We start from the raw sequence: 27,169 nt of genomic DNA, 5'->3' as shown, positions 1-27,169 counted from the left end.
GGCATGCCTATAGATATTACTAAAGGAAATATTGCGCCTGGTGTGATAAGCTGACAAAGTCCTTCATTAAGGTCCTTCATTATGAAAACTTTTTTGATAGCTCTGAGGATGCCTTGTTCTCAGCTCAGAGAGGGCTTTCTCAGGATAAAGAGAAGTAGGGGAAAAGACAGAGGGTAGAAGCTCCCAACTTCATTTCTCTTCCTCTTTGAATTTTCCCAGGAAGACTCCACACCACATTTTGCACCATAAATCTGAAGATGTCAAGGAAACAACTCTCATGTGATCTCCTATGTTGTGCCACCATGCAGGCGTCAGAACATATCCTAATTGCTCCCCAGTAGGGTTGAAGCTGGATCAGTAGCATTATTCCCATGTACCACTGTTTGAGACAGCTAGGAGATGCAGGAGAGCCTCTTGGACCTCCCTCCCGAGGATGTGCTGTACTCCTCAGAGTGACTTCAGGGGAGGTTCCTCCTCTCTTTCACCTTGGTGCCTGCAAGGCAAGGCAAGGTACCTGCTCGAGGTGAGGAGAAAGTTCTTCACCGAGAGAGTCATTAGTCATTGGAATGGGCTGCCCGGGGAGGTGGTGGAGTCACCATCCCTCAAGGTGTTCAAGAGGAGATTGGATGTGGTACTTGGTGCTATGGTCTAGTCATGGGTCTGTGGTGGTAGGTTGGACTCGATGATCCTTGAGGTCTCTTCCAACCTTGGCGATACTGTGGTACTGTGATACTGTGATATCATCACACACGCTTCTCAGTTACTGCTCTTCACTGTTTCATCTCAGGCTTCACTTACGGTCCTGACCTGAAGTTGCATCTGTTCCCTGAAGCCGGCATGCTGATGATGGTAATTTTGTCAGTGGCTTAAACAGCTCCTTTGGAAGTGCTTGTTTTAAGTGGGTGTCAGAATACTTACACATATTGCTTGGCTCTGAGGTCAACTTAATAGAACAGGAGTTACAGACAGCAGACAGCATCCCATAGATCTGGCACATTCATTTGGAAAGGCAGTGTAGCTGTGACATGAGCTAGGGTAAGAGAGAGATGTGAGGCTTACTCCTGGAGTAATACTATGCAATATTATGCTTTATTAATGCATTGTAATAGATAAGTAAGAGGACCAGAAGATTAAAGACATTTTTTATTTCAGCTTTCTGAAGAAAGAGACCATGGTTAGGAATAAGGCACAAGACAACATTAACCATTGTCCCTAGATCTGTCCAGTGCAGTTCTCTGAATGCCAAAAAGCAATGGCCTGAGTGAGTTTCTCTCTCTAGCAGTACCCTTCCAGTCCCCTGTTTTAACTGAAATTTCATGTGAGAGGATTGAAAATATGCAAGTGTGTAGGGCTCTGCCAAGTTTCATGCTTTATACTCTAGGGTACTAGTAGATGAGAATGACAAGCTAATTGCAGGAAAATATTTATTAAAAAAAAACTCAACTAAAACAAACAAACATCTTAGACATCAAGACCTATATGTCCAGAAACAGCTTTAGGCCTAGTGCTTAAATTGTGATCAAAAGACATTGAAAATGAACCTGTGCATGAGCTCTAACCACAAACAAAATACAGAGTGGAAATGGTCAGCTCATCTGGCATGGGATTTCTGAAATGTCTGATCTGGAGTGAAACAAATCTAAATGTTATAAATTCATGGGCTAACCATTTTTCATTTGTGTCACAAGTGAGGTGGTGCAAGGACTTATTTATTTGCTCTGAAGAAATACAGATATTTACCCCTAAATGAGAATTGTAAAAACTGTCTGCCTAAGATTAATCACAGTATGCCATGATGAGATTTGATAAGCGTGAGATGCATGTAGGAATTATTTTCCTCTTTTTCCAGTGGCTGTATTTTCCTGCATTATTGCTCAGAGTGATAGTAGCAGCTCTGGTGACATTACTACTGAAATTTATGTGATTTCCCTGGAACCAAAAGAAACCTCAAGGAACGGCAAAGATGAGGAAGGTTATTCTAAGTCTCGTGAGTCTCCTTCCAGGAGACTGTGACTGCTGTCCGTGGTTGCTTAAGTTAGACGGGACTGAATGTGTATAGTCCTTCAGTAATGTTTCTCCAATCAGGAAGTTAACTTCTATCCCAAAACAGTCCAGCAGTGCCCTCTAACTTAGCTCTGAGATAATATTTCATTTAAAAGACCCGTTTCAATAACATTCCTACTCTGATTCTTTGGTTTCCTCTCTGAGGCAATATAGAAGATTAAGAGACACTGCAGTTGTGAGAATAATGGTGTCTGAGGGAGTGGAGTTGTGTGTTGGGTATTGAGGCTTTTGAAACTCTGCTGCCAGGTTTGCATTGTTTTCTTACAGTGATTAATGGAAATAATTGTTCTCCTTAATTCAAGGTTTATAAAGCCTGTTCAGCAGGACCCACATACGCACGGTGTGTGAGGAGCCCGCTACCTGATTACTTTCCTCAGATGTATTTGAACATAGTGTGGTACTTCTAAGGAACTTTTGCCCTGAAGAAGATTTTGGAGCTGTTAGGAAAAAAGATTTCCTTAGGGTTATTGCCCATGATTTCTGGTCCTGTAGATATTCTTTGCTGATGGTTCAAGGAGTTGAATCCAAGTCAAAATTCATGAAGTCAAAGTTTCTTGAGTTTCTTGACTAATGCATGCTGGATGCTCACTCAAATTCAAGGGAAGCAAAAAAAAAAAGGAGAAAAAGGAATTACGTATCACCAACTTCTCTGGTCTGCTTCCCCCCACCCTTCCAACCTATATTTTTCTATGATTTTTATATCTTTTGGGAAAGTATTTTTGTTTTGAGAAGTGTAAGCAAACCCAGAAAACCCTGCCATAACCTTGTGAGGGCTATTTTGAATAGAATAGATCCAGTTAAAAACGAAGATCTGAATGTGAATTTTCCGTGTCACAGGTCAATAGCTCTTTCCCTCCCACGCACACACTCTACTTGTTTTCCCATAGAAAAATCTGAAACAGAAAAATTAAGATTCCCAAATAATAAGATACTTAAAAATAATCCTGGAAAGGTTTGTCATAGTGATTCTCTATTCAAGATCTCATGTATAAGAAAGTTCAAAAGTATATGTCCTCTTTTTTTTGTTTTGTTTGGTTTGGTTTGTTCCAACAAAGTATCAATTGTTTAAAATTCTCCAACAGTTGTAACAGAAGAGCCAAGAATATGTGTCTATGTAATATGGATTCTTATCCCAAGGCTCCTCTCCATCTAGTTGACACACAGACATGGCCTGGGGAACTTGCAATTTACTGAGCCCTATTCAGCCCAAACCTGAGTACAGAACAGACCTTGACAGCAGCAATTTGTGTATTTGAAGGCAGGTCACTTGCAGAAACACAAGACTGAGTAGAGCAGAATTTTCTCACTCAGACTCTTTCCTCAGATCTTGCAGTTAGGTCCCTTAAGATATTTAATTCTTAAATTGATTTTGGAAGTGAACAAATATTTAAGATGTCTTGTTGAAACAGAAGATGTTATTTTTTTTTGTTTAGCAAATCTTCCTCAACGTGTTGCATGAGGACTAGAAGTTGATAGTACTCCTTTTAAATGTATGGTCTCATTACTATCAATCCTACCATAACTGAATATCACACGTTTTAAATTCACTGGAATAACACACAGCACAACAATTTGTGGCTGGTTTAACAAGCTAAGAAACTCAAATGGCAAAAATTCAGCTGCTAACACTGCACATCAGATAAAATAAGCAATAAATCTAGAGTGCAAAGTTTTAAATGGCAGGAAAAGCTCACTGTAAAAAATGCCTCTGTGGGAATAAAAGAAAAGTCTTTGAATTGCTGTGAGTGGTAATGGGTTTTAAAGTCTTAATTGTGATACCCTGGCTAATAGAGCAACATCCCTTGAAAGCATAGGTCAGCTTTCCACCTGTCTAACATCATGTGTCCAGCCAATTCTTTTCCTGTATTTTCCTGGTATTGGAAAGCTCAAGAGGGACAGAAGCTGATTGAAGACTGCAGAGCTCAGTTTTTCAAAGACCAAATGTTATTTAATGTTCAGCTGGAAATCTGTGTGTAGATTCAAGTCTGGGCCGATACTGTAATAATTGCTCTGGCTGTTCTGTTTGCCCAGAAAGAGGTCAATCCAAGGGTTGTGTTAGACTCTGAAGTCAATTAGAGTAGCATTAGAGTAGATTTTGTTTATCATTGTAGTTATAAAAAGTATTTGAGGGTTTTGTTTTCTGGCCTGTCAGGCTCTCTAAAGTGTGACAAAGGAGACCTGTGAGGGAACAAAGGCTGGCTGATTAGACTTACCTTCTCATTTTCTGATGAATTCTTCTGAACAAAAAGTAATTCAGGTGTATGGTTAATGATAGTTTTGAAGGACACAATGGGAAAATATGGGGAAAGATGGGATTTTCTTAAGGTTATAGATTCAAAAATAGGAGATGAAAATGGGCTGGAAGGGTGTGTAGAATGTGCTTTAAAAATAATAAAAATGCTACCAAAAAGGCCACAGCTATGTTGATTTTATAAGGCATCTTTATATGCACAGTAATGAAAAAATCTGCTTCAATTTGTTTAGGAAGTAGTAAAATTAGATGTGAAATGGGTTTTGTGTTCTATGGAAAACTGAGGTTCTAACAACTGACCTTTACTTAACCAAAATTAATGTGCAAATCCTCACACACAAAAAATACAGAGGAAAACTCAGACAAAAATATAATTTCTCTCTGAAATGGAAAGCCTGGATTCCAAATAACACCTTCATCCTTAGGAGAAGGGCTGAGACTTCCCAGATCACAGCAATTTCTTATCATATAATCTTCAAAGAAACCTGATTGTTGCCATCTCAGGCTTTTGCTTTTGACTGATTATCATTTTTCCAACAAAAGACAGTTTTGCTTGTTGCCTGTGTTGAGTCTGAGCAGGGTGGCAGGAGGCGTAAGTAATGGTGATGTGCCATCACCACAGTTGCCCTCATGAGGATGCTGCCAGAGTGTCGTATAAATTAACTAACTTCTGCTGCTCACACAGAAGCAGCATATATGATCAGTTCAAAAAAGGCTGAAATAGCATACAGTGAAACTGAATTGATCATATGTGCTGGAGAAGTAGCAGTGGGATGAAATCCAACAGTTCAAAATGCAAAGTCGCACACTTTGGGCCCATAAGGAGTTCTGCAAAGGCTGGGGGGGATACGACTTGGCAGGAGAAAGAGGCAGACATAGTGACTGATCAGAGGAAAACTATGAGTCAAAACAGACGAATGTATTGTATCAAGGAGATATTTCCATAGGGCAAGAGTGAAGAACTGAGCAGCCCTGTACTAGATTCTGTGAAAATTCACCTGGAATACTGTCTGCCACAGTAGTTATGCTTCTGCAAGAATCCTGCTCTCAAACTGGGTAAGATTCAGGGGAAAAAACCCTATTAGTTATGATAAGAAAAACTACACCGAAGCAAAAATAAAGGCATATTCAGTGCAATAACCTCTTTGATGGTGACCAAGAGTAAAAGCTTAAGAAGACAACACAGTATAAGGACATGTAATAGTTTCCCAAAACGCTGTCAGTCTTCAGTAAATTTCAATCTAAAGGCTTCCTGAGCAAAAGGTCTTATTTTTTTTTTTGCATTTAACATATTAAGGCAACATTTTCCTCTCCTGGATTTCCTCCCATACCTTCTTTTGCACACTTTGCTTGGAGTTTACATTCTGAACCAATGTGAACTTTCAGCATCTCTGCAGCAGCAGGGACTTCTGCATTCACAAGATGTACGAAAACCTTCACCTTTGGCTTCTGTAGAAATTGAGCCTTGTTATTTCCTCTAATATCACTAATTCTTGTTTATAAGAAAATAAGGAACAATCATTTCCTGTTCATTACTTTCTCCCTAACAGTGTTCTGGGAAATGAAGGTACCTGTCTTACACCAGGATAACTTGGCTTGTTAATTTTAACACATTTAAGAATGAGAGAACATGACTGTTATCTATAAATGGGCACTGGGATACATGCCAGCAAAGAGCAAGAGTGGTTTCACCTAAAAAAAAAAAAGTAGAAGAATGTTTTTAGCCATGAAGATAATGAGACCCTGGGACAATTGTGGGTTGTCTTTGCTATAATGATGAGCTATAGTTGTACAAATCAAGAATTGCTTTTCAAGAAAACAACCTTACTTTTTGTTAAGTGATAACTGCGTCAGGCATATTAAATTTGCACAAATGGAACTGGTTTGGCTAGCATCACTTCTGGTTGCCTTGGAGCCTCTTGTCAGAATAATTGTGACCCATTTATAAGAGTCTCAATCATGGCCTTCTACTCATGTCTGTGGAGGTACTGAATGAAAGACCTAGATGCTTTAATCACTCAGATACACTTCTCCTTGTGGGAGCTGGAGAGAGTCCTGAATGATTTAAAGATAGATGATACAATTAATTAATGAATGATTTCATATAGCACGACGGCAGAGGACACCGCTTCGTGAGTTGGGGAAATTTTCCCATTCCCCACCCTATTCTGGGGAATGTTGAAGTAGTTTTAAGTACCCACTCAATTCCTGTCACTGCAGGACTGTAATTTAATGCTGTATCTCCCTCCACAACTTTTTATTTCCTTTAGCTCTAAAAGCTCCTCTGATAGATCTTTGTTCCAACACTTCCCCCAGAGGACTCTGCTCTCCTGTCTAATAAATTTCACAGTTAGGCAACTTTCTTTGATGCTATGTCACTCACAGCCACATAAGAGTGGATAAGGAGCTGGCTTCAGACGTCAGAGATGAAGGGTAGTTATGTACATGGGAACAGTTCTGAAAGGATTGAGATGAAGGACTCATGCAAATATCAGCAGCATGGTTACCTTTGCTCACCTTATATAGCAGGGATGCAGCAAGAAGTGTGAAGGTGTGAATTTCAGCACTTCTGAAAATGCCAGATTTATAGCCTTAAATAGTAAAGTCTTCTGCCTCTCCACAAAGCAAATATAGCAGGATGTCCACTGTGAGAGTTTTCTCACAATTAAGCATCAGTCTGAGCGTGAAAAATGGTGAATTGGTACCCAAAGTGGGGAAGAAGTGGACTTTTGTCCTCTGACATAGAGGAATTGAAGCAGGGTCACCACTTTATTGCACCGTTGACATTTGACACGGATCAAATGAGAACACTTGGTTGTTATCGATATGGGTTCATTTTAAGATGACAATGGAAGATTTCCTTTCCAATTACCAGTCACTGAAATCACCCCGTCACCTGTCAGTGGCTTTAAAAACAATGTCATGGAAGGTGATTTGGGCTGAGATGTCATCTATAAAATATTTATTATAATGAGATATATGGGTTTCAGTCACTTAGTGCATCTTGCAGTAGCTGCTAGATGGGTTGAAGACCAAATTACTCAATCCTAATGACATACACAGTTCTTGCACAGTATTTTTATTGCTAATTACTTGGTGGCATTATATTCACATAAAGTAAGACCAATATAGGCATGGGTTTTTGGGCAGCCAGTTTGGACCTCTCCTGTGTAGCTCTTTACCTTGTCAGCAAAGGTGAATCACTAGTAGAAGCAAGATCCAAAGTGAAGCTGGTGTGTTTAATTACCCTTGAAAAATGGAAAGGTCAAAATAGGATGGGATTGACAAAGTCAATTCAGTCCCTGGACAGAGTCCAAGTTTCAGTCCTAACTGTCATCTCCTTGCTTTTACTTTTGGACAAGCCTACCCTCAAGTGTAGCTCTAAGAAGGTATTAATACTGCACATTTTTGTAGTTCTTTCCATCCTTTTCTCCTTCTTTCATTTTCTTTTTTTTTTTTTTCTCTCCTTTTTTCCTTCTTGCCTTCTTCCTTCTTGTCTTCTTCTTTCTTGCTTCCACCTTCTTTCCCCTACCCACCTTGCTCCCTTCCTTTTATTTTTTTTTCCCCTTTTCCTTTCCATTTTCAATTTTTACTGTTTTCATAGTGTCACTGTGCAGAGAGGGTTGGCTGCTCTTTGGAGCTGGGGGAGCATTCCCAGGGTAGCAGGGCAGACCCTCACAGCCAACGCCTGTCCCACCGCCCTACCCCAGCTAGAAAGGAGCCAGGCAGGCTTGGGGAGCAGCCAGGGAGAGCTGCAGCCCTGAGCATCAGGCATCTGCCTGGGGATGAGAACAGTTCAAGTTCAGGCTGGGACAGCAGACTGTGGGTAGAGGGGTCAGAATCAGGCACAGTGAAGTGACACGGAGTAAACCAGCCCAAGATAGCCAGGCCATGGGCTGGCACTGAGCTGGCCTCCAAACCCAGCAACCAGAATCCTCATTGTGGGGTGGTGTCACCCTTGTGACATTCTAATCACATAGGTATTATATAGGGACATGCACATATGTGCAATCTATAAACTGTAACACTTTGTGTATGGACATCTGTTGCATGAGTATACACACAGAGAGATGCACATAGATAGAATCAATGAAAATCTCTCTCAGCAACACTCAAGTTTAGACAATCATTTATCACAAATGTCTGATATCTTTTTATCTCAAGTCAAAGATTCTCAGTCTCCTTTATAGCAATCAATACACTGGGATTGTAACACAAAGTCCATGGATTTTTATTCCAAAGATCTGGCAGGACAATAACCACATGATTCTGACCCATGTCAGAGGCTCTGGGTAATACATGTGTAAGGCTGCTTGTATTATATCTATAATTCATTTGCAGCTCATTCTCTTGGGGAAGCAGGGGGGATCATGGCAGCTGTTTAATAGCTCACAGTTACAACAGAAAGTAAAGGGAGCTACAGTTCAGCTGAAGCATTATGTACAGATTGTATTTACTGGGACAGCTAATCTGGACTAACATGCATAGTTTTGTGAGATGTATTGAGGGCTTTCTAATGACTATAACCTCCTTGACTTTACAGCTCAGTCAGAAATACAAAGGTCATAATAGCATGTAGTAGTGAGAGTTTGTAGTGATAGTATTCTTACAACTATAAAGTTTGAAGGATGTATAAAAGGAAAAGTTAGTATGGAGATGTAATACCATATATTAGACCAACAGAGACACTTGTAAGGAAGCAGAGAAGCTTTTAGGCAAAAGGCCTTTCTGCAACTCTCAAAAAATAGATCTGAAGCTAATTAGGGCAAGGTATAATTGCTCGGAATTGGAATTATAAATTTAAATCTTTTTGAGAAAAGGTGGCTGATGAGGGTGAGCTCCTATGGGACAGAGAGTGATGGATTATTACTACCCCCATAACTGGGCAATAGGATGTGATGCATGAGGTGACACTTACCCATGTCCAACAAATAAATTCAAAGTTGTAGCTCAAGCTAAGAAATTTCTGCATCATATTGTCCTGACTGCTCTTTCCTACCTCTGCATCCTCATTGTTTAAAAAGAGACTGGATGAGGCACTTGGTACCATGGTGTAGTTGATTAGATGGTGTTGGGTGATAGGTTGGACTTGATGATCTCAAAGGTCTTTTCTAACTTGGCCTATTCTATTCTATTCTATTCTATTCTATTCTATTCTATTCTATTCTATTCTATTCTATTCTATTCTATTCTATTCTATTCTTCCCACAGACGCAGACCTTGGGGGGGGGGGGGGGGAGGTTGCTGCTGTCTTTTTTTAATATATAATTTATTTATTTTTTAATACTGACCTTTTCACTTTTCCAGTTCATGAGCAGAGAGCAGAAAATATCAGCTTTAAGTTGCAAGATATTGTGAAACTTCTACATGGAATGAAGATTGCTTCATCTATGGATAGTCAACAAATCATTCAATTTTTCTGTTGTCAGCAACACTGGAACCCACTTGAGGGAGCTGGGAAATCAATTGTACTGAGGCTGAACTCCTTCAAACAAAATTAATAAAAAAAGAAAAGAAAAAAAGAGAAAGATTGTAAGGATAAACTCCAGTCCTTCTGACTATTCCAAGATTATTTGTCCTCTCCCCTTAATCAAGACTGGCAAGCACTCCTTAAAAATGATACATATTTTTGACTGATAAATATTTAGAACACACAGAAAAAGCTACAGGGAAATTTTTCTTAGCATTCTGTCATTGCAAAAAAAAATGAAATTTCATTGGAAAATAGTGGCAAAGGCCAAAGGAAGATTTAATAAAACATAAAGGTTTGCAAAGCCAACTTTTGAGTGATTGTTTGGTTTTAGTTTGTTGGTTTTTTTTGGGGGGGTGTGGTTTGGTTTTGTTTTCATATAGCTGAGTTAGTCAATTTTAGGGTGTCCTTGTGGAGCTGTACTCAGAGAAAACTGCTTTTAGCCAATAGGCCTCTTGCCTTTCAAATTTGCCACTTCTTTGAAAACAACCAAACAAATACAAAGTGTTTTGAAGAATGGCATGGAACTAACATGTCATCAAAATTTTATGTATCATACTTCAGATGGAGTGCATATGGTCCTTTGAGTGGTGGATTCTTTTCTCCAGTCTTCAGCAGACATTGACCCAAGGCTGTATGCCTATTTTGAAAAAGACATGCTGAGGTTCATTGATGCCCATCTCTCACTGTGTCAGCCAAGTGTCCTTTTCTGGAAGCGAATGGGGGCCCAAACAATGTTTCCTCATCCTCTGCTTCATGGCTGGTTGGGTGTATGCACACACCATTGCATGCCTGTTGCATACAGATAGTCCAGCAGATCCTTAATGTGTTGGTGTGCCACTTTTTATATACAGGAGTAGAGAGTAACTGGACACATCCTTGCATGCTCCCTGCCTGAGATTCAAAGAATTACAGGGTTGTTAGTAAGATTCTCCTTCCTGAGCTATCATTGCAGAAGAGAGCAGGAAGAAAATGACTGCAGATCTTCTGGATGATGAGTTGAGTGTGAATTTGCAACGTGCCCTTGCAGTAAAACCTAGGAAGAATTGATAGCACAGGCCTGGTGGAGCCATGAGTTGTTCAGTTCTGAGCGGGAATCCTGGTGGGAATTTATGCATATCTGAAACTGAAATGAGTCAAGGGCTTACCACTGTGAGGGGTAAGTCATCCTCAGGCAAAACAAGAGCTTCCATTTGAAAACCTCTCTCTCTCTCAAATGTGTTTATATGGCAATGACTTGGTGCCTTACTAAAAGTCAGTGGAATGGGCATAGCTGACCCTGCTCTGACTATAAGGTAAACTCCTCTGACACTTATAGCAGTTTAGACTTATGTGTTTCACCTTTTTGTTGGTCTTGTTCTGCACACAGTCTGTTATGGGACTCCTGCTGTCATACCATAAGCCATTAAAGTCCTGTAAAGTAGATCACATGCTTCTGTCTAAAGAAGGAAAAAATGAAACATACAGGCTGAGTGCTCTGGAGCAGGCAAAACGTAAGGGGAACAGGGAGCAGCAGAGCATGTTTCTGGGGGCTGCAAAAGTACCACAATCTCCCAGATTTTCAATGCAGTATTGGACTTTTTATCCTCAGAGAGAAGGCAGTACGACTAGGAAATATAACATGTAAGAACTAAATAATGAAGTAGCTAGCATAGGAGAAGAGATGATCTAGGCTATCAGTCACCAGCTTGGAAAAGAGATACTTGCAGGGGTGGTAAGAGAGAAGATGAATGGGGATAGGTGGACTAGATGAACCTTTGACCTGAAGAACTAGCTCTGTTTGTAAGGTCCTACTGACCATACTGAACACTGCTCCTCTCTAGTTGTCTTCTGGTTCACAGCCATAAAACTGAAAGCAGGATCAAGAGGTGTCTGCTTTGTAGTACTTATTTGAGCTCTGCCTGAAGTCCCTTACATGTTTTCTGCTTGTCTTTGCTTGACCCCAGGGAAACTGATGGCTCTCTGCCAACTGTCGTCAACAATATGTGCAAGGACAACTTTTACAAGACAAAATGACCTCTGTAAGATTTCTCCATAAAGAAGAAGAGGGTGCTTTATTCAAAGGTCTGTGCTGCATTTAAGAGGTTAATAAATATTCAGTGAGACTCATCAACGTCAATGCAAAAACCAGACAGGAAAGTGGCAATCTCTTTCTGTTTTGTAAAGGAACTTGTTGAAATAGCTGCCTAAGTCTGCCCTCTGTTTACTAAAACAGCTTCAGAAATCTCTAAATCCATTTATCCTGGGGATTATCATCATCTGGTTTCCAGACAACATTCTCATTTCCTCCAGTGAGGTTTTTTGATACCTTAGGCCATTAGCTGTGGTATTGATCTTTCCTTAATACGTGAGATTTCCTACAGCAAAGGCAGCTCTGCATCTAAAAAAATCCCAGCCAAACTTGTTTTATCTGAATAGCCAGAATAGTATTTCGTTAGAGACGAAATTTAACTTTCCTTAGCTTTTGTTTATAGTAAACGTATCAGGGCAAGCTCTGAATGCACAGAATAGACTGAGCCTGTTATCAGCCACTTGGGGAAATTCTGTTCCAGAGACAAAAGCCTGTGACATGCCAGCCCTTCAGCTACTAGTGCTGTGGCTCAGCCCTGGGGAAAGAGATAATGGGCAGCACACAGCAGTGCAGTCTCTAAGATTTTGCCTGGGTCTTCCTACCCCAAAATCTACTCTCTTGACAAATCCTGTGCAGTGTTTCACAGAAAATGGTAGCCAAATCCCTTATTATTCATCCTACCTCACTTAATGGGGCTAGTCAGGATGGTACTCCTGTGACAGAAATGGAAGGAAAAAGTCTTAGAAAAGGTCTGATAAAAGAAACTAGCACACTTTTACTCCTTGTTTCCTGCTTTACAGTCCTGTTCCCTCTATCGTCTTCCACCTACGAGGTAATGTTGAAAGCCCACAATTACTCTTCTACTTAAGGAAGACAATCCAAACACTTTGAGGAGAGGGAGATGGAGACTCTTGGGAAAGGAAGCCACAGCATTTTGACCGTTAGTGGCTTGGACAGACGGGAATCTATTGCTGAAAAGCTTAGGTTTCTAAGAAAACACTTTCCATGTAGCTGCAATCCCAGAGGCAGAGAATAAAGAGTTAATGTCATTAACTATTGAGATGATCTTATTTTCTTTTTTGTTCAGCCAGAATCTGTATATAAAAAAGATTTGTGACCCCACCCCCAATACCACAATCTTCAACAAGTCTCTCTCCATGCTAATGGAAGGAATGAGTTCCTCCAAATATTGAAAAAAAAATAAACAAACAAGCAAACAACACCCCCCCAAACCCCAAACCAACCAACCAAATCCCAAAAACCATACCCCCCAAACCCAAAGAGTGCCTAAAAATACCTGTGATGGAATAAGAAAGAAAGTCACTAGAATTTGCTTCCTGCTACTTTAAATTTCTTTTGGTGCTTGAAGCATAATGATCAGCAGTTATGGAGAAATATGATTTAAAATTTCTATAAAAACATCACAAGAGCCCTTTAATGTATAAAAGTCTTCATTAACACTAAGGAGAAGTCATTATGGCAAAAAAATTCAAATTCGGATGCCTTAAGTAAGAATAAGTATATGCTTTATCAATTTTTCAGTATATCTGAGCACCTGCAGATAACATTTGAGTTCATTACAGGAACCTAAATATGGATTAAAGGATTAGTTTTAGATGTTGAATTGTGAGAAGTTTATCCTATGTAACTTTCTAGGGCCACATGGCAACTTGTTGGATTTCTCTTTATACATAGAATCACAAATCCTTTGAAACAGAAGGCAGAATGCCACAGAGATTCCAGGTTTGCCTTCCTTGCTTGCCACAAACTGCTTCTTCCAGAAACCCAACAGAAAGTAAAAAAACAAACACCCCAACATAGGACTTGTTTTGCTTTCTTAAATTTTCTTTCTTAATTGTATTAACAGTTAGGAGTAATCCTGCAGTATAAAAATGAAAACCCCCCAAACCAACAAAAAACAAACAAAACAACAACAACCTCCCCCCCAACAACAACAAAACCCCTAACAAACAAAAAAAAAACCCCAAAACCCAACCCAAACCAACCAATTAACTGAACCCCAGAAAAACCCCAAACAAAACCCAACAGAAAATAAAACCCTCAAATGAAATAGACAGTTTGGCTGTTAGACATTTAATGTGAACATCTTCACCAGCTGATGACATTGTCACATTGAGCTAATGCTTTACTGTCTGAATTTGTAACTCTGCTTTCCTTTTCCCTTTCTGCAAGCCCATCAGCTCTGTCAGTAAAATGAGTCCTATGAGCACTCACTAACTCAAACAGTAAAAATAGATGATTAGGGTTATTTTAGCAGGTTTTGGTAGAAGAGGATATAAGAGTGCCAAAATGGAGGTGGAGAGCAATAATTTTTGACTAGGAACAGTAACAGCTTCAACATACAGAATAGAAATTGCAAGAGGATACTAGTTTTGTGAGACAACCATACTGAATTCAGCGTTGAAGCCTGCAAACTAGTCACCCCAGGATAAAGCAAGTGGATTTTACCTTTTCTTTAAATAGTAAAAATAATCAGGTAGTGATTTAACAGTAAATGTCATAGCAAAGAGATTCAGGAGTAGAGCTCAGCCAAACAAGCACATGCAGTTTTGCATGGCAAAATATGTATTAAGCAAATACCTATGCTTTTGTTAATTATAAGTTTCTGGCTTCTTTCTCCTTCTCCCAAATCATGGTAGTAAAAATTCAATGCTTTTGGAACTATATCTAGTTATATGCAATATCAACCAGGGTCAAAGATCTTCCTTTGCTCTTATTTTGAGCCTGCTTGCAAAACAGGAGGTGCACAAAATGTCAGCTCACTTGTGGCCTGTGAAGGCTGTACTGGAGCAGCACTTCAAAGAGGCAGCTCAGGGGAAATTCGTTCCCAGCTCTCTGTGGGGGCCTGTGTGATTCAGAGCCCCTTTCGACACTGGCAGCAGTTATGTGGCCGGAGCCGTGAATGTCTCTATTGGAAAAAAAAGCTCTAAGGTTTCATACAAATTAAGACTTCCTAGGAAAAGTTTGGATACCTGCTAAAAAAATCAAAGCATCTCATACCCACTTTCTTAAGCAAATAATATAATAAGGAGGCTGGAGTGGTTAATGTGATTTGTAAGACACCCCCTGTCACAGTTTGATGCTTCTAGGGGGGGGGAAGAGGGAAATGTCCTTCAGTGATAATACATGCTTCTGTGTTTTGCATCAGTTTGAAACAAATCTTGTACTCAAAACAGACTTGTGTTAGTTAGACCCATGTTGTAGTCCTGTGGTGGCTGCAAAGGAAGGGTTACTTCCAGCAGATAAATTCTGCAGTTTTGTAGGTGCTCCTCTGTGATTAGGGACCCAAAGTGATGAGTGGAAATGGCTTACCTTGAAAAGTTGATGAGGTTATCACTGTCAGTTTGCTCCCCTTTTCTCCCTCCCATACCTGCCCTACTTCACCATCATAGCACTCACCCATACCTAAACTACTTTTCAAGCAGCCCCAGGACTACAGGGAAAAAAATTTCAGGAATGTAAAATTTCCTGTGAGTCTCTCTAAAGTGTCATGCTCATGGTTGCAGTGATGAGGAGGCCTAATGGATGAGAAGCTCAGGTGTCTTGCTGCAAAAGGCAGAGGCAGGACTTATATTATAACTTAATTACCAGATTTCATAACTGCACATTGTTGTGGTTTAGACCCAGACAGCAGCTGAGTCTGCCCCAGCCACTCACACAACTGCCCCCCTCCCTGTGGTGGGATGGAGAAGAGTTTTTGGAAGCAGAGCTTGTCCATAATGGTTGTGAGTTCCCCACCCTTGGAGGTTTTAAAGGCTTGTCCCCCTCAAGCAACCTCCTCTGATCCTGTAGTTGACTCTCCCTTGAGTAGGAAGTCAGGTGACAGAGCTCCTGAAGTCTATTCTAGGCTGAATTATCTTATGATCCTATCTTTATTTGTGAGCACTTTCTTCTAAGTACCACTTAAAGGAAAATAATAACAAATTATGAACAAGACAATTTATGCAATTACTTACTGGTCTTTTAGAATTGTTAATGAATGTAGAAACATAAAACGTCCCCCAATTCCCTACAGGTGTTAGGAGATGGATCTAAGCAGAACATGTCTTGTATGTAGGGCCTGATTCATAAGGGGTTTAGCAGGCATCAGTCCGCACCGTGTGCACCAATAAGAGACACAAGCCTTTTTTGGTGTGCTTAGCACACCTGCCCTACACCGTCCCTTCTGCCATTTGTAACTCTTGTTGTCAGATGCAGCAAAATCTTCATGTCACCTCCCTCTGAATATTTATTTTGCATGTGTAATTCGAAGGTTTTAAGATAATGAAATAAAATTCTTGCCTGCATCCATCAAGTCCAACATGTCCTCACCAAAAAATACGGAATGATGGAAAGCTACCACAGGAGACAGTGAAATAGATCAGCCTTTGTGTCACTGAATGAAGAAATTCTCAGTCATTGCAGTGATGCTAGTGGGCAAAAGGAAATGTGGCCTCCTAGGGTCCTCAGCAAAACCTTTTTCTGGCAGTTACATGGTTTTAAAGTTTGCAAATGCCAAAGATTCATCAGTAAATGATCTTTGTTTTCCTACTACTCCGTAAGACAAGTAAGACACTTGTGGAAAATGTCATTTTAAGGAATGTGTCCATTTAAAGCAGCAGAACTTATAAGTGAAGATAATTTTAGGTTTTAGGAGTAGAAATGGTCTGCTGTGTTTGAACTGCAAGTAGTGACTTATGGCTACTGCCTGGAAAATGTAGTTCACCTGTAAATTATTATCTTAAGATTGCTTAAGTATCACTGGCTAATGTGAACAGAGTCTTGATTAAGGCAGTTTTAAGGAGGTGCATTGCAGCATGTAGAGATTTAAAGGACAGCAGTGTTTTCCCAGAGCTGCTCACATATTTTTCATAATCAGTCAGGTCCTCCTTCTCCCTCCAATGTTATTTTGATACTGATGAATTCATTTGCATAAATTATTAGATACTGAGTGGAGAGGCAGAGTGAGAGAAAGAAAGGAGGGGAAGTGTCTTGGGCAGTTCCTCTGAGATCAGTGGAGGAGGCTATCAGAAGGGAGTTGAAAATTGGGGCAATTTAAATTAGTCATTGGTAACCAAGAAAGTAGAACAATACCCTAGACACATTGTGAAATGCGGAGGGAAAGAGAAAGGAATCTCTAGACAACTGTACAGATGCAAAGATGTTCCTAGGCCTGAATTGGCAGAGATATTGTCAGTCCGTAACAGCTCAGAGCACACAGTGGATATAAGGAGAAAGATAAACAAAACTTAGAGCTTTATTGTTGTTTTCATGTAGTAGCCAAAACAGGGAAAGGTATCTTACCTGCCACAGATCAGAATAAATGAGCTTCTACAGGGACAAAGGGAACCATTTTAAACAATCTGTTTGGCTGCAGATGCTGGCATCCCAGGTGAATTTGTAGTCATGGGGCTGGAGTCTTACTCATACTCTACAGAAATGGGAGAGAAGCCAAACACATCAGTGTCAGATTGAAACCTGGGCCCTGGGGAAGCAATCCCTCCTGAGAAACTCTCACTGGATAATGGTACCATGAATAATGTGTGATTTATACTACTGCTAGTTGGGAATTATTTTTAGATTTCCATTTGGAAATGAAAATTCATCAGAAATGCTTTATTTTTAGTATTTTCATTTTCACCTCCTGAAATTTAGATGTTTCAGTGGAGCAGATCTTCAGCTAATGTTTTTGAGCAAACCCAGAAAAAAAAAGAAATGTCCAGAATGATCAAGATAGTAATGACCCCAGGCTGAAATTAAGCTTAAAGGTGCCTCGCAACACTTCTGTAAGCAGGCAAGTGAAAACCTGAAATAACATCCATTCTATGCCCCGTTTGGCCTATTGGTGTTCTAGTTAGTATTGTGTTGTCTCACTGTGGACAGTTGACTACTGCTGATCAGTTGAGAAAGGCTCTGAAAATCTATCAGTGTTGTAGCTCATTGTTTCTCTAGAGTCTTTCCTAGTCAGTTTTCAGCTGGAATCTCTTGATTTGCTTAGATCTGTTTTTATTCAAGGGTTGACTTCAGCAAGCATCCCTCCCTCTTCCTCTCCTAAAAAAGAAATTAGGGGAGCCAGGGGTGCTTGAAGTCAACACACAACCTCAGTAAATCACAGATTTATAGTTCCGCCCTCTGGCAATTCTTTCCCAAACACCTAAGAGGACACGTAAACTGCTAAGTGCCTGTGGTCCCTTCTTTGTGTTTAGGATCCCTCTAGCAAGGTTTTACATTGCAACTGCACTGTTTTACATTTTTTTATCCCCTTCAATCTGTTGTCTGATTGTGATTGTAAAAAAGAAGGCTAAGGCTTGTGTTTGACTTCTAACTTCACCTCTGCTGTGTGTAATCAGCAGTGTTTTTCAGGCAGAAAGAACAGGGGTAAAGTCTCATGTTTGCCTTTTGTTCCACATGAAAGGACATCACACATCCTGTTGTTCATCAGTCAAGGTTATTCCTGTTGGCTGCCTTCTTGCTTCTCCCATTATATGTGCCTTAAACTCTGCCTTATTCACTTTTCTGTAGCTTAATGTGCCCCTAGCTTTACTGGCTTTTCTGGCTTTACCCAAGGGTAATCAAGGTGGCAAAGGGGAGTGGGCCTGGTGTTTTCTAGGTATCCATATTTGTGACAGCCTTTGATTTTGGCATAACAGAAATGTCACCTCTGGGCCTGTGTGCCCATGGTTTAGGCTATTAAATATTTAGGGGTTGTACAGGTATTATAATTAATATACTGACTCAGAAGGTGAGACCAAGATATAAATGTGGAGTCAGCAACAGTACTCTTGGCAGCGCCATCTTCCTGAACCCATGCTGGCTTGGCACTGCAGGAGGGGACTATGAGAACTCTGTTCCAGGAAGGAATATGGGTTTGAAGTCCAGTTTTGTTCTAAGTCAGAATGAAACCCAGCAAGAATATTGATAATCTTTATGAATGAAGAGTACAAGAAGAAATTAAATACTTCTTTAGAACATCTGAACTTTGTTCAGATTTTGCTTTTGAATACATTGTGATTTTTTTTTTTTTCTTTTTCCTTTTGGTCAGAACTAAGCACAGAGTGATATGATTTATTCCCCCCACCCCCCCCACCCCCCAATGTCAGAAATGGGACAGGCTGACAATGCTGTCACACCTCTCCCCTTCTACTCCTCTTCATCCCTTCCCAGTTCCTCCACATGAAATTTTGGCAAAAATAGATGAGATTTTCCATATGTGAAGTAAGTGATAAAAGCACCCACGCCAGGTTCTGATGAAATCTACTGTCATCCCAAACTGACATGACATTGCCAAGCAAGGTGATTGATCTGTAGGGTCTATCTTACAGTGACAAATACAAAGTTGTGAGATCTGGCTACTAACCAGAAAATGTACTAGAAGCAAAGTTTCAGTAAGTCCTAAAATTCTGCTTAGACCCGGGGGCCTGCTGTCAACCGCATCTTTGTATCATTGCTGCTTTGCTTCACAGAAATAGTGGTGAGATACCTCAGGGTCTAGGGAGTTATCCCTGTCTCAGGGTATAATTGTATTGAAGTTTGATGCTTGAGAAGGTGCATAGGATGAACCACTGGCAGAGCAATCACACTGGTGGAATAAGTTGCTGTTCCACAGCCAAATATCAGTTGAGAAAAACATCACAGTTCTGTACTGGAAAGGTTCCAGTTTGAATACCCAAAGACTTGAAGCCTATATTTTCTTTTACAGTATCACAGTATCACCAAGGCTAGAAGAGACCTCAAAGATCATCAAGTCCAACCTGTCACCACAGACCTCATGACTAAACCATAGCACCAAGTGCTATGTCCAATCCCCTCTTGAACACCTCCAGGGATGGTGACTCCACCACCTCCCTGGGCAGCCCATTCCAATGACAAATGACTCTCTCAGTGAAGAACTTTCTCCTCACCTCGAGCCTAAACTTCCCCTGGTGCAGCTTGAGACTGTGTCCTCTTGTTCTGGTGCTGGTTGCTAGAGAGGAGAGAAGATACCGACCCCTTCCTGGCTACAACCACCTTTCAGGTAGTTGTAGATAGCAATGAGGTCACCCCTGAGCCTCCTCTTCTCCAGGCTAAACAATCCCATTTTTCCCATCAGAGTTTCTCAGAGAGAAATAAGCAAGCACAGGTTGTGTAGTGCATGTCTCGTAGCACTAATACCCCAGGCAGAGTGAAGGCTGCCATACTTATTCTTGGGGTTTGCCTCGACAGAAATTTGTGCAGAGTGAGTACTCTGCAAACATGTCTGGAGTGAAAGCTAGCACCTCTAGGATGCATTAGTCACACTCAGCAAACACTGTAGAGATGTTCAGCACATACAATGTGTTCATAGCCAGGACCTACCCTGTGTCTACACAGACAGCAGCACCCTACCTGACAGAGTGACTAGATAATCCAGAATTGAAAATACATATGCAGTTAGCTCCTGGTCAGCTGGGCTGCTGAGATGACTTCCTCCAGGTAAGGTGAAGGAAAAACTAGTAAACAGAGTTGACATGTGAGAAGGAGTGAAGAGACTCAGGAGTGTAGGAGGGCTCGAGAGCTCATGAACTATAGTACAACAAACTGCTGAGTTCTCTCTGATGGCTGTTGTTGAATTCTCCTCTGTGATCTCCAGTACCACGTCTTTGTTGTTATCTCTCATTCCTGTGATTACAGCACACTCCTTTTCCTACTTGTGTACTCTGTTCTCTTCCTCCAAATTTATTCTGCCTTCTACCTTCCTGTCCCTTCATGTATGTCTTTGCTTATCCCTTATTACAACTCCTGTCTCTGCTCTTTCCTGATCTGGAAAACACATAGCACATCTAATTTCCCCTGCATAACTCTATCCAGAACAGCTGTGGACACTCTAGAGTCTGGGAGGTGTTGCAAAACCACTGAAGCTTGCCAAAGTCAGTTCCCACTAGAGCTTCTTATCTTGAGGTCAGTGTCTCACTGAGTTTTGTCTCAATTAGGAGTTGTGCCTTGCTGGTCAAGAAATGCAGGCCTGTAATAACCTACTTGAAGAGGATTGTCTGTTAGGGACAGTCTCTGTCCTGTGTTGAGGGAATCACTTTGGAATGGACTTTCTCCCTGCCTAATGCAAGCTCATCTTGTCTCAGATTCCTTAGTAAGCCTTTTGGCAGTGTGATCATTAAAGAGTAACTATTTCTTCACAGACATTTTGGATGGCTGTGTTTGGAAAACCAAGTCTGCTGATCTGCTCCATTGGACATTTGTGGAGGTCCTGGCAGATAGATTTATCTGCCAGCGGAGGAAGTCTCTTCTTATGCAATATCATGTTTCAACAATTACAAGAGCATCTATTTCCCAGGGAAAATGGTAGAACTGCCCTGAGTGTTTGCTATGACCTTTTGACTTCTGACATATCTGTCACTCATTTGTCTAGAGGGCAAATAGATTCAGTATCTTCTCCATTTTTCTTTAAAAGTAACTCTTTTATTTGGATCATCACTGCATGATTTGTTTCTGAACATTTACATCCCCAGTGACAGATAATGGAATTTCCAGAACTTCCTTAACAAGAGTTGAAAATGTGACTTTCAAAGTTTTTTGGAGGATGTTGGTCTCTCCCAGGGAATTTGGGGTGGCTTCTTTACTGCTGAAAGGCAAAGCTCAATTTCTATATATTCAATTGGCCAGATGAGGGTAAATCATCTTACCAACAGGCATTGTGAACTTGGGGAAGGAGGGAACACAGACAAAGGCCATGTAGTGAGACAAAAATAGAACCTGGACTGTGTGCATGGAACAATTTTGTTAGAGGTTTTTAATGTGTTGGAGAACAGGGAAAGAAAATTTGGATCCTGGGACTCTGATAAGGACTTTGCTAGAAAATCACAGTGTGGCGCCAGAAGAAAATCTTCAACTCAGCTGCAAAGAAGCTGTGTCTCATATGGTTTTTTTTGCTATGTTTTATTCTTCCAAGCAACTGTTACTGTGATGTACTAACATGATTGCTGCATTCAGTGAGACTACAGCTTCAACAGCTTCTCATGTGAGTAAGCATGAATAAGAACAATGCTACATTTCTCTGTGAGTGTACATTTAACAACCTTCTAGTGCAGTGCACAGGAAGAGGTAGCCTTATCCAGTGTTCTGAGATATTTGGTGAAGGCTCATGTGTGGTTTATTATGTCCACCCTTTCCAAGAAGATTATTATTTGCCCTTTAGATTGTAAAAGACATCTATTAGTAATAACATGCAGGTGCTGTATTGGCAGACTGTCCTAAATTCTAGTGTCTGTCATTGTTAATCAAATGGTAAAAGGTATTTTGTCAGTCCTAACAGCCACTGGAGTCTACTCCTCCTTCCTCATCCCTATGTCTCACCCCATGCTTCTTTACTTCATTTATAATGCAAAGAAGAAAGTGTGTGGTGACATTAGAGCATGTATGAAGATAGGGTGGAACTAGAAGCTCTCAGTGGTGAAGTACCTCAATCAGTGGGGATTACAGGAGAGTGGGGACAGCAGGAAAGGGAAAGATGAAGTGATCCTATTTATAAATGCATTCCCCCACTCTCTGTCTGTACCATGGAGATATCTCAGCAGCACAGATGGATCTGCATACTGATGAAGACTGATGGGGCATCTATGAAATATGCTGGATCTGGCTGTGCTCCCTGCAGACACAGCAGGGTCTGCTTTCTCTTCTATTAGAGCCCAACACACTTGCATTTTTCAAAGCCTGGACATGAATGCCAGGTTTTGGTGCTGCTGTTGTGATTTTGCTTCTGAGCTAAGCCCAGTTTTCTCTTCAGCAATCAAATAAAAGAGTGCAAAGCAACTGAACAAGAGGCTGAACCCACAAGCAACAGGTAACTTCAAATCAGATCACCAGTAGGCAACACAAATAAAGGAAAACTAGTATAACTACAAAAAAGCCATGTAGGATTATCAGCCAGAATGCCTGTAGAAAGCCAGCTCTGTCAAATATAAGAGAACAGCTTGCTAAAGTGCCTGGAGGATTGTAGAGAAAAATCTGGACAATTTCTCAAAGCCCAGGAATTGTGCTAGACCAGTACTGTGAGAAACATAGTGGAGTTACTGTAGTTTCTTTCACAGTGTGTATCTGACAATGCCATATGACTACCAGCAAAGGGATGCAATATCCCACAGAGATAGGTATGAGAAATGATGTCTTTTTGTTACAGACATCAAAGAGTCAGGATGGTCAAGGTTCTTTGGTTCCAAAGTACCAAAGACGCAAAGCTTCCTCTTAAGTCAGTGGGAGATGTGGGTGTCAGCATTCCCCAATGCCAGGCCCTCTGTAACTGGATTGAGATCACAATGCAAAGCAGTGACAGATCTGTTCAAAGCTCAGGACTTAAGACTCTCAGGCCACCTGCTCTTCCTGTAGCATAATCCTATCCTGTAGTCTTATGCCAAAGTGTTTGGAGAAGGAATATGATCGGAAAGGGTAAGGTCTGTGTTCATATTCTATGAAATTCCTTAATTAGAGATCAAAGGATACCACTTGAAGTTTTGGAGGACTGGGTTGAAAAATATTAGTGTCTGAAAAAGTGCTAATCCCTCAAAGGTCCCTCTTTAATATGCTAGCACAGATGGAGTGATCTCCTGGAGGCCAGGGCAGCCATGATCCTTAATGAGCTTCTTGTACATGTAAGCTTCCCTTAATTCTCTTTCTTTTATCCGTGACAGCCTCAGTGCCCTTTCCAAAATGGATCTTATGCCAGTTCCTGGTGAACAAATTTCAGTGCTGGAAGAAACATCTTCACAGCTGACTGCAGTGAGCCAGACAGAAGCCAAAGACCTGGAGACTCAGAAATCTCTTAGAAAATCCCCTGTAAAGCAGAAAAAGTTACATTATGAGTAGAAATGTTGGATCTGACCAGCTCATCTGTTGACCGTGGCTCTCAGCTGTAAATTGCTTTCCACTCCCTGAACAACAAAGGGTACTTGCTAGAGCAGGGGAGCACCATTCACCTGAGGTCCTTCCTTTCCATCCCTGATGCTGACTTGCTTTGAGCTGTCCTCTCAGGGCAGACACATGGCTAACACAACAACATTTCTATCTTGAATAGCTGCCAGGAGCCGCAGGAGCAAATCTACCTTTGTTTGTAATGTGAATCACTTGAAATACCATCCAAAGAAATCTCAAGAAAGGTTTTGATCTTTCCTTCCAAGTGTGAACCAGACGTTTCTGCCAGCACAGACTGTTCAACCCAACCAGCATGAGATATACTCCTGCAAGGAATACAATTTTAGCTGTTTTAGTACATATCTGCCATCACCATCTGCTATTTGTTGGCACAAATGTGTACTATAAGAAAAGTAGGTTCAAGAAAAAAAAAAAGAAAAAAAGATGGGCCTCACCAACCTTTTAGTTTCAAGTTCATTCTAGTGTTTGGATTTTGTTTTGTTTTAAACATCAGATATTCTCACAGAAATCACAGTATGTCTTCAGTGCTTATGTTCTTGCATTGTTTTTGTTGTTTTGTTGGTGTGTTTTGTGTGTGTGTGAGCATTACTATTGCTGGAGATCTTCAAACAAGAGTACTGTCCTTACAATAAACACTAGAAGCTCATCTGACTTGGCAGAATAGTCCATACAAGGTGTAGAAGACTTCAAGATGAGTATGAGAGTTTTCAGATGATGTGTTTGAAACAGTCACACTGTATTCCTTCTCCTTCTCCCTCTCCCAGTGGGGTTTTCTGTCCCAGTTAACCCGAGACAAGTAAAGAGGGACCTGAATATAAAACCATACACAGAAATGTGAGAGACATCAAACAGCCTCGTCCCCCCTGAAAGTAATAACGCAGAAGTTTGTTGTGAGAAATATTCACACAGTGCTTTGAAGCTAGGAAGCACTGTATAAATGCTAAGTATTATTGACTAGATGAATCAGTCATCTTCAGAGAAATCTAACAGTGTTAAAGATGGGAGAGAAGTCTCTTCCTTTCTTAATGATAACCAACACCCATAGTTATTAATAAAAAAAATACTTTTAAAAATAGATCAAATGATTTTCCCATCCTGTGATAATCCCTCTGATTGCCCCCTGTTTCAGTTCACTGTATCATCTGAGAGATCAAAGGATGTGTCTGAAGCTGGCAAACCAATCCCACAAAGAAGAAAACCTCCTTCTGCTGTAGATAAACAAAATACAATTTCCAGATAACATCATGGTGCTGATCAAAACAGCTGCTTTTCCAATTAGATTTCAAAGAATTCTTAATTGTTATTGATTTAATCTGGAGATGTGCAGATTTTTCCAGTCAGGAACCTGTTTCACAGGGAGCTTATTACCCTGGGGATTTCAGTTACAGACAGGTTTTGTAAGCAGCAACAGCCTGGCTGTCAGGCAGTTGACAATAAAAAGGGAATCTGTCCAGATACAGGAGACAGTGCTATTTGTGTTTCTGTTTCCTGCAATAATTTAGAGCACATAGTCTCATCCATTCTGAAATGGCAGCAGATCTCACATCTGTGTAAAGGCACTTGCCTTTAAATTGTAATAGGCAGAGTACTTAAATAAAAAACTATCTTACCTCCCTGTCTAGATACCACTTCAGTCTTCTGTTATTTTTTTGCTTATTAATTCAAACCATGAGAGTCTGCCCTGGAATTTCTTGGTGTTTCCAGATCAGATGCTCCTGGTCAGCAGATATATACATATATACAATTGTAGTTTGCTGGGCATTAAATAAATAAATAAATAAATATATATATAAACAAACAAACAAACAAACAGAGGATTCTATGATGTCTGCTGAGCTGCCATTACAAAGTCAGGTACAACATCAGAGTGTGGGAAGAAGAGAGGGAAAGGGAACTGCTGCTCCACAGATAGGTGACATTTTGGAGCAGAACAATGTGAGATACTTTCCTGTCAAGCATCCATAAGAAGAGGAAAAATAAAAAATAGTCCCCCAAAGAAAATTGTTCTGTCCCAGGCAAATGACAATGGAAAGATTTCTAATCTTTTGGTGAAGTGACAGTGGGGGATTTAATGCTGTCAGATAGGTATGACAGTGTCAGGAAAAGTGACTCAGGAAAGGTGAGTCAGAGCCAGTTGCCATTAGGAAAAAAGTGCCTGACCCCACTCAGTGCCTTCTTGCAAGGCAGATGCACTACAGTGTGACAGCAAAACACAGCTGTCTGTGCACACCACATCCTGCATGAAATATAACAAGCTGTGCTGCATGGGAGGGAATTCGTTGTTAAAATGAACAGAGAGGGCTTGGGTGAGAGTTACTAGCAGTACCAGGTATAAAGATTAAGGCTGATGCCACCAGAGAGAAAAATGAAGTCTTGAAGAAGCCTGGAAAGTGGTGAATGATGTGGAGAGTGATGAGAAAGGCAGCTTTGTGTGTGTTTTAAAGCAGTGTGCTGGCCTCAGGATACCTGGGTTCCTCTCTGTCTGGATTTACTTCCATCAGGCACATGCGGGCAAGGAGCTGATCACTTAATCCTAAGCCAAAAGACTGAAAGGGTTATAAATCTTCCCTATCAGGGCAAAAGTCAACCTTTAACTGTATGAGTTATTTCCAGTGATGCTGCATTTCTATCCCCCCAGCAGGAATGCATGTGCCTGGATGGCTGTACAAACTATCCACACTTTAAATTAGTATGCAAGATGAATTCTATGTATAGGGATAATATGAAAAGCCTTGAGTAAGGGAGGGTCCCATTTCTAAGAAGTTGAAAGCACTAGAAACCCATAGAAGACTCTTTCCATTTTGAATTCCCATTTCCCAGTGGCTCTGAGAAGCACCTGAACCTCTGGATGCCTGAAAGCAGTATCTGTTTCTCCCAGACATTGTATATTTGGGATGAACTTGTTCAGTGAAAAAAAAAGACAAAAAAAAGACACACACACACAGACAAGTTATGATCTACTTCCCAGATCTGTTTTCCAAGAAACTTTATCTAACCAGAACAAGCTTTTTGACCAAACATGAGTGTTATCAAACATCATCTCTCTGTTTGATTATGGAGAAAAAAGTTGACTCTGTAGGCAACCAAGCCAAAACCACATCTGCTAAAGCCCAGGTTACATTTACATTAAATTTAGCCTGATCTCAAGAGCAATTATTTTTTTATTGTTTGTTTTTTTTTTTTTTAATCTTCTCCACAATACCACAGAGGTGTTTCAGTAATAAAAGACATTGTGAAGGGCACTTCCATTAGGTGACAACATTAGGGGGCAGTACTCGGCTACCAATCAGTCCTGTCAGTTCATTGAACAGCTGTGTTTATATGGGGTTGTTTGTAAAATTTATGTTTGAGTTTGTTTTAACCTTACTTTATTGCTACTGGAGAAACAATAGATCTGCTTCCATTACAAGTCACC

General features: G+C 40.6%; 1 long non-coding RNA gene across 2 annotated transcripts in view; it reads left to right on the top strand.

Annotated features, from left to right (window-relative positions):
* Positions 1–10,116, top strand: part of LOC137449719 (uncharacterized) — a 77,920-nt gene extending 67,804 nt beyond the window's left edge. For both annotated transcript variants that reach the window (XR_010989470.1, XR_010989471.1), the window contains one exon: positions 9,623–10,116. This is a non-coding gene — a long non-coding RNA (uncharacterized lncRNA). The remainder of the gene's footprint in view (positions 1–9,622) is intronic.
* The last annotated feature ends 17,053 nt before the right edge of the window (positions 10,117–27,169 follow it).

This window comes from Melanerpes formicivorus, unplaced genomic scaffold (assembly GCF_026170545.1).
Source record: "Melanerpes formicivorus ecotype bairdi unplaced genomic scaffold, bMelFor1.0.p_v2 SCAF_32, whole genome shotgun sequence".
NCBI lineage: Eukaryota > Metazoa > Chordata > Aves > Piciformes > Picidae > Melanerpes > Melanerpes formicivorus.
The sequence above is the reverse complement of the archived record's forward strand: the minus strand, read 5'-3'. Positions and strand labels throughout refer to the sequence as shown.